Source organism: Lampris incognitus, chromosome 20 (assembly GCF_029633865.1).
Source record: "Lampris incognitus isolate fLamInc1 chromosome 20, fLamInc1.hap2, whole genome shotgun sequence".
Taxonomy (NCBI): domain Eukaryota; kingdom Metazoa; phylum Chordata; class Actinopteri; order Lampriformes; family Lampridae; genus Lampris; species Lampris incognitus.
The window spans coordinates 3493037-3503240 of NC_079230.1; the positions used below are offsets into that span (position 1 = coordinate 3493037).

Consider the following 10204-nt stretch of genomic DNA (forward strand, 5'->3'; position numbering starts at 1 on the left):
TGTCACGATCATGACATTTTAGTTGCCGCTGGTCATAAAAATAACAGCCACTAACGATTTGTCTTCTTCTTTTTTTGTGGCTTTTTCTCCCCAGTTGTATTTGGCCAATTACTCTATTTTCTGAGCCGTCTGTCCTTCCAGGTTGGGTGAATTGGGGGGGGGGGGGGGGTCCGTAGATGGTTTTTAAATGTTTTTTGCTGCAAACCCGACAAATCACCCCCTCCAAGTTTCACCTGGCTTAAAACCAACATGTGCTGTTTGTCTCTGCAACTACGTCACATGATGTTACTGTCAACACATGCTCGTCCAATATTATAGAACATTATGGAATATTATACAGTATTATAGAATATTACAGAATATTATAGAATATTATATAATACTATAGAATATTATAGAACATTCTAGAATATTATAGATTATAGAATATTATACATTATTATAGACTATAGAACATTACAGAATATTATAGATTATTATAGAATATTATAGAACATTGCAGAATATTATAGAACATTATAGATTATGCATTATTAAAGAATATAGAACATTACAGAATATTATAGATTATTATAGAATATTATAGAACATTCTAGAATATTATAGATTATAGATTACATAATATCATACATTATAGAATATAGAACATTACAGAATATTATAGATTATTATAGAATATTATAGAACATTCTAGAATATTATAGATTATAGAATATTACAGAATATTATACATTATAGAATATAGAACATTACAGAATATTATAATTATTATAGATTATATAATGTTATAGAATATTATAGAACATTACAGAATATTATAATTATTATAGATTATATAACGTTATAGAATATTATAGAACATTACAGAATATTATAGATTATTATAGAACATTACAGAATATAATAATTATTATAGAATATTATTATAGAATATTATAGATTATGATAAAACATTACAGAATATAATAATTATTATAGAATATTATTATAGAATATTATAGATTATAGGATATTCTAGAATATTACAGATTATTATAGAACATTACAGAATATAATAATCATTATAGATTATTATAGAATATTAGAACATCATAGAATATTATAGATTATAAAATATTATAGAATAAGCGTCTCAAGATAAACAGTTTGCTGGTGCTAATTCACCACCCATGTGCCAGGGGCGCCACAAGATGAGGTCATTAAAAGAGCGCCGGTCAGACAACAGACGGTGGAAAACGAGGTGGAAGCAGTGATGAAATATGACATGTCTGTTAGTTTCACCCAGCTGCTTTTATACACATGAATGGAAACGATCCTGACCATGATGCAAAACGATGGCAGGCAGGCCAAATAATCGCAGTGGGGCGATTACGTAATAATTGCGACAGCCCTTGTTACAACGATACCGTATCCACTTCGGAACATGAGCTCTGAGCTTGTCAGGCTGTGCGGTATTATTTGAGACACTTGCTTTGCTTGTTGAAGTACAGACTAACATTACATTTCTCACAGACAACATCACACTTCTTTACATAGTGTAGCGCTGGGACACACACACACACACACACACACACATACGGGCACTTCTACAGGGTTTCTCAGGGTGGGCGGTTCATCGCTTGGGGGAGAGACGCCGGTAGAGAAATAAAGTTGTGCGGTTGTTTTGCTGACGAACTGAAATCCTCGTCTCCGTTTGTCACCGGCACACCGTGCTACAATAGTTCACAGCAGCCGCAGCTCTAAACCTTCACAGGCCAATGGGCTGCTTGGTCCAGCCTGACCGACCCCGGAGGTGACACACTGCCATCACCAGGCTCTTTTGGGAGGATCTGGAGGTTGCACAACGTCAGTGGGTGGGTGCTCTCTAGCTGTCTGGTATAGAAGCAGACCTGCAGCAACCTAACAAAACTACTACTACCACTACTACTACCACTACTACTACTACTACTACTATCGGCTGCTCCCCTTAGGGGGCGCCACAGCGGATCATCCGTTTCCATCTCTCCCTGTCCTCTGCATCTTCCTCTGTCACACCAGCCACCTGCATGTCCTCCCTCACCACATCCATAAACCTCCTCTTTGGCCTCCCTCTTCTCCTCTTCCCTGGCAGCTCCATATTCAGCATAGCAACCTAACAAAACAACCACACAAAATCCATTACCATCATCATCATCATTATACTCACACTCTACACACTCACCTGTATAATAATTATTATTATTGTCATCATTATCATTAAGCCAAGCGTCACAAATGTAGCTGAAGGGATTGTGTAGATGAGCAGCAGTACCTGAGCTTGAAATTCCCCCTGCTTGATGAGCTTCTCTCCGTGCGAGGCAGGCAGAGTCCCGGAGGTATATCAGCCAGGAGTTCACAACAGCAAGCATGACGGACTGTCATAACAGGTGGAGATAGCACCTGCGAGACCTGAAGTGGTATTTGGTGCATGCCATGCAGCAATCCAGCAGATCAACACCACCCATGTAGGTGTTGTACTCCTTCACAATAAGAGTTCTGGCAACCTGGATGTATTCTGAATGTTCTTTGCTCCAGCGCCTGGTGTAATCTTGGGGCTCAGCAGCACAGTATGAGGAGATCAGTGCCAAAGATCTGCTGCCGTGCCACCTTATAATTGCCATGTGCCCCTTCTCCACCCTCCAGTCAACAGAACCTTCGCCTTTTTTAGCCAGGCTCTTGTCATCTTCTAGGCCGCAGCCCTCCATTCAGTTGGAATGGATGGTTCCAACATAGAAGATCTGTTGCTGCAGAGGAGTCTCCACCAGCGCTGGGGAAGAGAAGAGGTTGTCAGCTAACACCTTGTAGTTCTTCTTCCCTGGTGGCAGAATGGAGCACAGCTTTACAACTACATCACCTCCCAGCAAGTGTTGTTTTCTTTCCAGCAACCCCCTGGTAAAATTCGAGATCACACAGGACTCCAGAGGATGAGCAGCGCGCCCATACCTTCAGACCCCACGGATGGGGCTTGCCCTTTACATATTGTTGAATAGGGCTCCAGCACCCCCTGAATGAAACAATCTGTTCATCAATGGAGTTGTGCTCCTCAGGTTAGTGAAGAAAATGGCAGTTTTTCCACACAACTCCTTTGACTTCTCATTAGCATTGTGCATACAATGAAATAATTTAAAAAAATGTAATTTGGAAATGCTATCTGTTAACAAAGGGTGTGCAGCAGCTGACACTGGGCCAGATCCGTCTGCTCGGAGAGCGGGGCAGGCTAAGCTAACTGTTAGCCCATGCAGACCAGCAGTTCCGACAACACCAAGGGTGGTCTGGCGGCGGCCTCGCCTGGCGTTGACTGTGGTGTTTTTGGTGTTGTCGTGAGGAGTGTGGGGAGGTGTGTCGAGGGTGTCTGTCTGGGAGAGCTGGCGCTGGATCGGCTGGGAGAGCTTGGTCTGCTTCGTCTGGTGGGCCGGGGGACCACGGCCCCTGCCTGGAGCTCTCCCCAAGAAGGAAACACCGAGGGCGGTCTAACAGGAGGTGGAAGCGGGGCAGGCTAAGCTAACTGCTAGCCCATGCAGACCGGCAGTTCCGACAGTCATCCTGGCTGGCGTTTGTTCCCTTGGACAGTGATTCTTTGTTTAGTTTTGATACATGTGTTAGTTTGGATATATGTGTGTTCTTTGGATGTGTTGTTGTCTTTGTGTTGCACTGCTGTGGGCTGGGGGAGACGGCATTTCGTTTCATTTCATGTACGTAAGTGCATGAAGTGAAATGACAAATAAAGTGTTCCTGACTTGCAATTTGTCATTGTTTTGCTATTTGCCCTTGTGTTTTGTGCGTTGGTTTTACATTTTGCTATTTGCCCTTGTGTTTTGTGCGTTGGTTTTACGTTTTGCTATTTGCCCTTGTGTTTTGTGCGTTGGTTTTACGTTTTGCTATTTGCCCTTGTGTTTTGTGTGTTGGTTTTATGTTTTGCTATTTGCCCTTGTGTTTTGTGCGTTGGTTTTATGTTTTGCTATTTGCCCTTGTGTTTTGTAAGTTGTTGTGTTCTCCCATTTGCCGTTGTGTTTTTTGATTTGTTGTTTAGTTTTCCTATTTGTCGTTGTGACTTGCACTTCAGGGCCACCGTAGTTAGGGGTTCAGTCATGAATAGGCAGTCGTATAGCAACATCTGACATTCACCTCTTCATTTCCATTACCTCAAGAGTGACCAGGGCGAGGAAGGGGCTGAGGGGATGTTGATTTGCTGTAGAGGCTGAAGATGCTCCTCTCCTGCCTGAAAGAAATCGAACATTTGCCTCCTAAATAAAATATCTGCATAAGAGAAGTGACTGCTTGTAACTAAATAAGAAAACATTATTCCTTTTTAAAGTGGCAGCTTTACTAGTGACTTAAACTGAAAACACTGGATCATCTTTATCAGGAGTGGTCAGGTCTGACAAGATGATTTCCCCAGGAAACCACATAGAACCACAGTACATACTAACACACTTGGTACACAGACAATTAAACCTAAAGTTTTATCTTTCATAGTCAGTGTTAAAGGTTGGCTATGTTGTAGAGTTGCTGCTAAGTAAGTATCTGAGAGCTGTAACCGAGTCCTGTTTGCTGCGAGCGGCAGGTACCTTCAGTTGGATGTACAGGGCATTTCCTGCTCCTCTGGACCCGAGAGCTTTACAGATACTCTCTGCTGTCAGTGTCTCCAGTTTTAGAGGCTGAAGTCTCCTGGACCTGTCTGTCGTGAAGATATCAAAAGGTCTGTCATCTCCAGCCAGCTGAGGGAAGGTGGTCTTCAGCAGGACCAGAAAGTCAGCTTCCTTGAGGCCAAGGGGACACTGAACCTTGCGGATCGGGCATTTCTTAAACACTGACACAAAGAAGAATGCATCACAGGGTCAAAGGTCATTTTAATAAGACAACTGTTAGTTCTGTGAAACGGGCAGGACCTAGCATGGACACTATGAGGGTTCAGGCTGTCATTCTTGTTGAGTTCAGCTGGTAGCATTTAGCATTAAAACTACAACGGTTAGAAGTTTACCTATTTTTGATAGCACGTTGGTATGGGAGTCCTCCAGGACACAGATCCTCAGAATGAGGTGGGAGCTTTCATTTCCAGACCAAGATCTCCTGGGCTTCCTCCTTGCAGAAGGGAGCCTGGAAGACCAGAATCAGAAAGATGACGATTAGCGGCAAAGTGGGGGATGGATATTAATATGTCCCATCCAGGAATATGCCGTCATTGTGTGCTACTGCAGTGTTTCCCAACCCAGTCCTCAAGGACCCCCTATCCTGCAGATTTTCTTTGCAACCCTGAATAGGTACCTGTTTGTAGTTATTCAACCAATCAGCAATGAAATGTGTCAGATGTTGCAGACCTTGCATAATTAAGTGCTGTGAGATGACTGGTTGAGTAAGTACAAGCAGGGCCACCTCTGCAGGGTTACAATGAAAATCTGTAGGATAGGGGGTCCTTGAGGACTGGGTTGGGAAATGCCGTGCTACTGGATATGATCTACACAGCTTCCCTGAAAGAATTTGCAACAAGATTTTAATTTGACATTCATACATTTTGAATGAACAAGAAAATGTATTACAATCCACAAGTAGAGCCTTCTCAGGCACACAGACCTATCCTTGGTGAGAGTCTTGGTAAATTCTAAATTGAGATATGAATAAAATGGAGCTTGATGCCTGTGATATGACTGTTAGCCACTTGCTACATGTTGGTGTACTTAAGACTCAGTTTTTTGGCATGATCTACCAGCCATTTGTGGCAGGAACTTTATTTTAGAGTACCTGTTCAAACGTAGACATCTGGTTAGTTTTAACACACGTTGTGAGTCTGTAGTCGTCAGTCAGTTTAGCAGACATCCAATCTTGATTTGGAGGCCACTCTCTATTCTGTATATCTAGCTAGTAGGTAAAATAGTGTCCTGACAGAACCTTGAAGGTGTTTGATAATCCAGATCCTCCAGACCCTTCTGATGTCGATCGGGGTTCACCACTGGACCCTCGGGAAACCCTTCCTCATCATTTTCTTCAACAGCTGAGAAGAGGTGCTCTGTGTTCTTGGACCCTAAGAAAAAGTGGATGATTCTGCATAAGAACGTCAGGGTCATTCGTTTTTCATTCATCTTACAACCCAAATGAGGGATCCAACCAGGAATGTTATTCAAAGTCTTTGTTTTTAACCCTTTCCTTATCATTGCCCTACTTAACGTTTATCAGCCCCAATACATCAAGGCTGCTACTGGTGGAAACACTGAGCTACCGAGCACAATCACAGTGTGTGACTGTCAATGAGCAGTTCTACTAAAGAAAACAGGGAGGCAAAACATTTTGCTCAAGGGCACCTGAGTTGGTAATGATGAACGTTGACAAGGCCCTGGTGGCAGGGCCTTTTCCTATCGGGCCCCGGTCTTGTGGAATAACCTGCCTGCTGCCATCAGACAAACAGAGTCTGTTGAGTCCTTTAAATCCAAACTTAAAACTCATCTTTTCTGCCTTAGCCTACAATTAGTTGTCTTTAAATTGAGTGCTTCACAACCTGTACTGGATGGCAGGTCGGTTTCTGTCTCACTGAATTTACCAACCACTGCTCTGCCCACAAGATTATAGCATATAGATTATAGTGTATAGATTATAGAGTACAGATTATAGATTATAGCGTATAGATTATAGAGTACAGATTATAGTGTATAGATTAGAGTACAGATTATAGAGTACAGATTACACCATATAGATTATAGCGTACAGATTATAGAGTACAGATTATAGTGTATAATGAATAGATTATAGAGCATAGATTATAGAGTACAGATTACACCATATAGATTATAGAGTATAGGTCATAGAGTACAGATTATAGTGTATAGATTATAGAGTACATATTATAGCGTATAGATTAGAGTACAGATTATAGAGTACAGATTACACCATATATGTAGATTATAGAGTATAGATTACAGAGTGTAGATTACTGACTATTGCAAACTGTTCTCTTCTCTCACATGTCTTTTCTCTCTCTCTGAATGATGTCTGTCCTCCTCCCAGGTCTCCATGCTGATGGTGGTCACCACCTGGATACTGCTTGGCATCCTCCTCATAACATTTTTCTTTTTAAATATCTTATAAATTCATATAATTTTGTCATCCTGTTACAATGTTACATCCTTCTCTCACTCAGGCATGTGACTAATGTGTTTTTGTTTTTTTTCTACAGTGATGGCGGTCACATGGCTCAGGTCCTGGGCTATTCCGGTGGTGCCTGGACACTGCTTGGCATCCTCGTCATCATATTCTTCATATATCATATAATTCCATTATAATTGTGTTATCCTCTTTCAAAGTTGTATTGTGTAAATTGTGTAAACACAACATCATGTCACACTGTGCATCTCGGGAGAGAGACCCTCCTCTGTTGCTCTCCCTGAGCTTTCTCCCTGTTAGAAGATTTTAGGGACTTGTTCCTTATCTGGTGTGAGGGTCTAAGGACAGGATGTTGTGTTGCTGTAAAGCCCCTGAGGCAAACTTGTAATTTGTGATACCGGACTATACAAATAAAACTGATTGAATGTTAGATTGTGTCTTGCCAACTTCTGCTAGTAAGATTTTCTATGTGGTCTGGATTCAAACCTTCAAACCAGTATCTACCCATCCATCCATCATCTGAACCACTTATCCTGCTCTCAGGGTCACGGGGATGCTGGAGCCTATCCTAGCAGTCATTGGGCAGCAGGCGGGGAGACACCCTTGACAGGCCACCAGGCCATCACAGGGCCTGCCTACCCCCACCCCCACCCCACCACACCACACCCCACACCACACACACACTCACTCACACCTAGGGACAATTTAGTATGGCTGATCCACCTGACCTACATGTCTTTGGACTGTGGGAGGAAACCCACGCAGACACAGGCAGAACATGCAAACTCCACACAGAGGAAGACCTGGGATGACCCCCAAGGTTGGACTACCCCGGGGCTCGAACCCAGGACCTTCTTGCTGTGAGGCCACCACGCTAACCACTGCGCCACGGTGCCGCCCCCAGCCTCTACCCTTCACATGTAAATGTTAAGATGACGTTATCACAAAGCAACGCCATCTGGGTCTGTTTGGGTCAACACTCGTTCACCCAATAACAAAAGCCTCATTCTGAATCAGCTCATAACTGACAGTAACCTTGATTTCCCCTTCTTCACTGAAACCTGGCATAAACCCCTGGACTATCTCTCACTGAACCAGACCACACCCACAGGATTCACGTACACCGATAAACATCGTCTTGAGGGGCGGGGAGGTGGTGTTGCTGCTGTTTACAGGAAGGACAGACGCACCAGCATCAGCGTTCTGGAAGAAGCCAACAGGACTAGCATCCCCACCACAATCATGCAGCACCAACTCCGATGGACAGGCCATGTCATCCATGTTCTGGAAGAAGCCAACAGGACTAGCATCCCCACCACAATCATGCAGCACCAACTCCGATGGACAGACCATGTAGTCCACATGTCCAACCCCCGTCTCCCTGAGCAGATCCTGTACTCCCAGCTGAAGGGAGGTCAGCCAGCTCCCAGCTGAAGGGAGGTCAGCCAGCTCCCAGCTGAAGGGAGGTCAGCCAGCTCCCGGCGGGCAAAAGAAACGTTCCAAGGACAATATCAAGACCAGTCTGAGGAAATTCAACATCCCATCCAGCAACTGGGAACACACTGCACTGGATAGACGCTCCTGGAAGAAGTCCAGGCAGGAAGGAGCTGCACGTCATGCAATGGAGCTCCACTGTGCTGCAGAGAAGAAGCAACAGCGCCGCAAGGAGAGGGAGAAAGACTCAACCTCCACCACCACCACCACTTTCCCCTGTCTACACCAACCACCACCACCACGTTCCCCTGTCTACACCAACCACCACCACTTTCCCCTGTCTACACCAACCACCACCACCACTTTCCCCTGTCTACACCAACCACCACCACCACTTTCACCTGTCTACACCAACCACCACCACCAATTTCACCTGTCTGCACCAACCACCACCACTTTCCCCTGTCCGCACCAACCACCACCACCACGTTCCCCTGTCTACACCAACCACCACCACTTTCCCCTGTCTACACCAACCACCACCACTTTCCCCTGTCTACACCAACCACCACCACTTTCCCCTGTCTACACCAACCACCACCACCACTTTCCCCTGTCTACACCAACCACCACCACCACGTTCCCCTGTCTACACCAACCACCACCACCACTTTCCCCTGTCTACACCAACCACCGCCACTTTCCCCTGTCTACACCAACCACCACCACTTTCCCCTGTCTACACCAACCACCACCACTTTCCCCTGTCCACACCAACCACCACCACTTTCCCCTGTCTACACCAACCACCACCACCACCACTTTCCCCTGTCTACACCAACCACCACCACTTTCCCCTGTCTACACCAACCACCACCACCACGTTCCCCTGTCCACACCAACCACCACCACCTTCCCCTGTCCACACCAACCACCACCACTTTCCCGTCTACACCAACCACCACCACTTTCCCCTGTCTACACCAACCACCACCACTTTCCCCTGTCCACACCAACCACCACCACCACTTTCCCCTGTCTACACCAACCACCACCACTTTCCCCTGTCTACACCAACCACCACCACCACTTTCCCCTGTCCACACCAACCACCACCACGTTCCCCTGTCCACACCAACCACCACCACTTTCCCCTGTCTACACCAACCACCACCACCACTTTCCCCTGTCTACACCAACCACCACCACTTTCACCTGTCTACACCAACCACCACCACCACTTTCCCCTGTCTACACCAACCACCACCACTTTCCCCTGTCTACACCAACCACCACCACGTTCCCCTGTCTACACCAACCACCACCACAACTTTCCCCTTTCTACACCAACCACCACCACTTTCCCCTGTCTACACCAACCACCACCCCTTTCACCTGTCTACACCAACCACCACCACCACGTTCCCGTCTACACCAACCACCACCACTTTCACCTGTCTACACCAACCACAACCACCACCACCACCACTTTCTCCTGTCTACACTAACCACCACTTTCCCCTGTCTACACCAACCACCGCCACTTTCACCTGTCTACACCAACCACTGCCACTTTCCCCGTCTACACCAACCACCACCACTTTCCCGTCTACACCAACCACCACCACTTTCCCCGTCTTCACCAACCACCACCACTTTC

The 10204-nt window shown here is 45.3% G+C and overlaps 1 long non-coding RNA gene across 1 annotated transcript in view; it reads right to left on the bottom strand.

Moving 5' to 3' along the window:
* The window catches only part of LOC130131022 (uncharacterized), a 7762-nt gene extending 2557 nt beyond the window's left edge, over positions 1 to 5205 (bottom strand). Inside the window, exons 1-3 of the long non-coding RNA XR_008812195.1 lie at positions 5000 to 5205; positions 4587 to 4828; positions 4161 to 4237 (exon numbers count right to left, since the gene is read on the bottom strand). This is a non-coding gene — a long non-coding RNA (uncharacterized LOC130131022). The remainder of the gene's footprint in view (positions 1 to 4160; positions 4238 to 4586; positions 4829 to 4999) is intronic.
* Positions 5206 to 10204: the final 4999 nt, after the last annotated feature.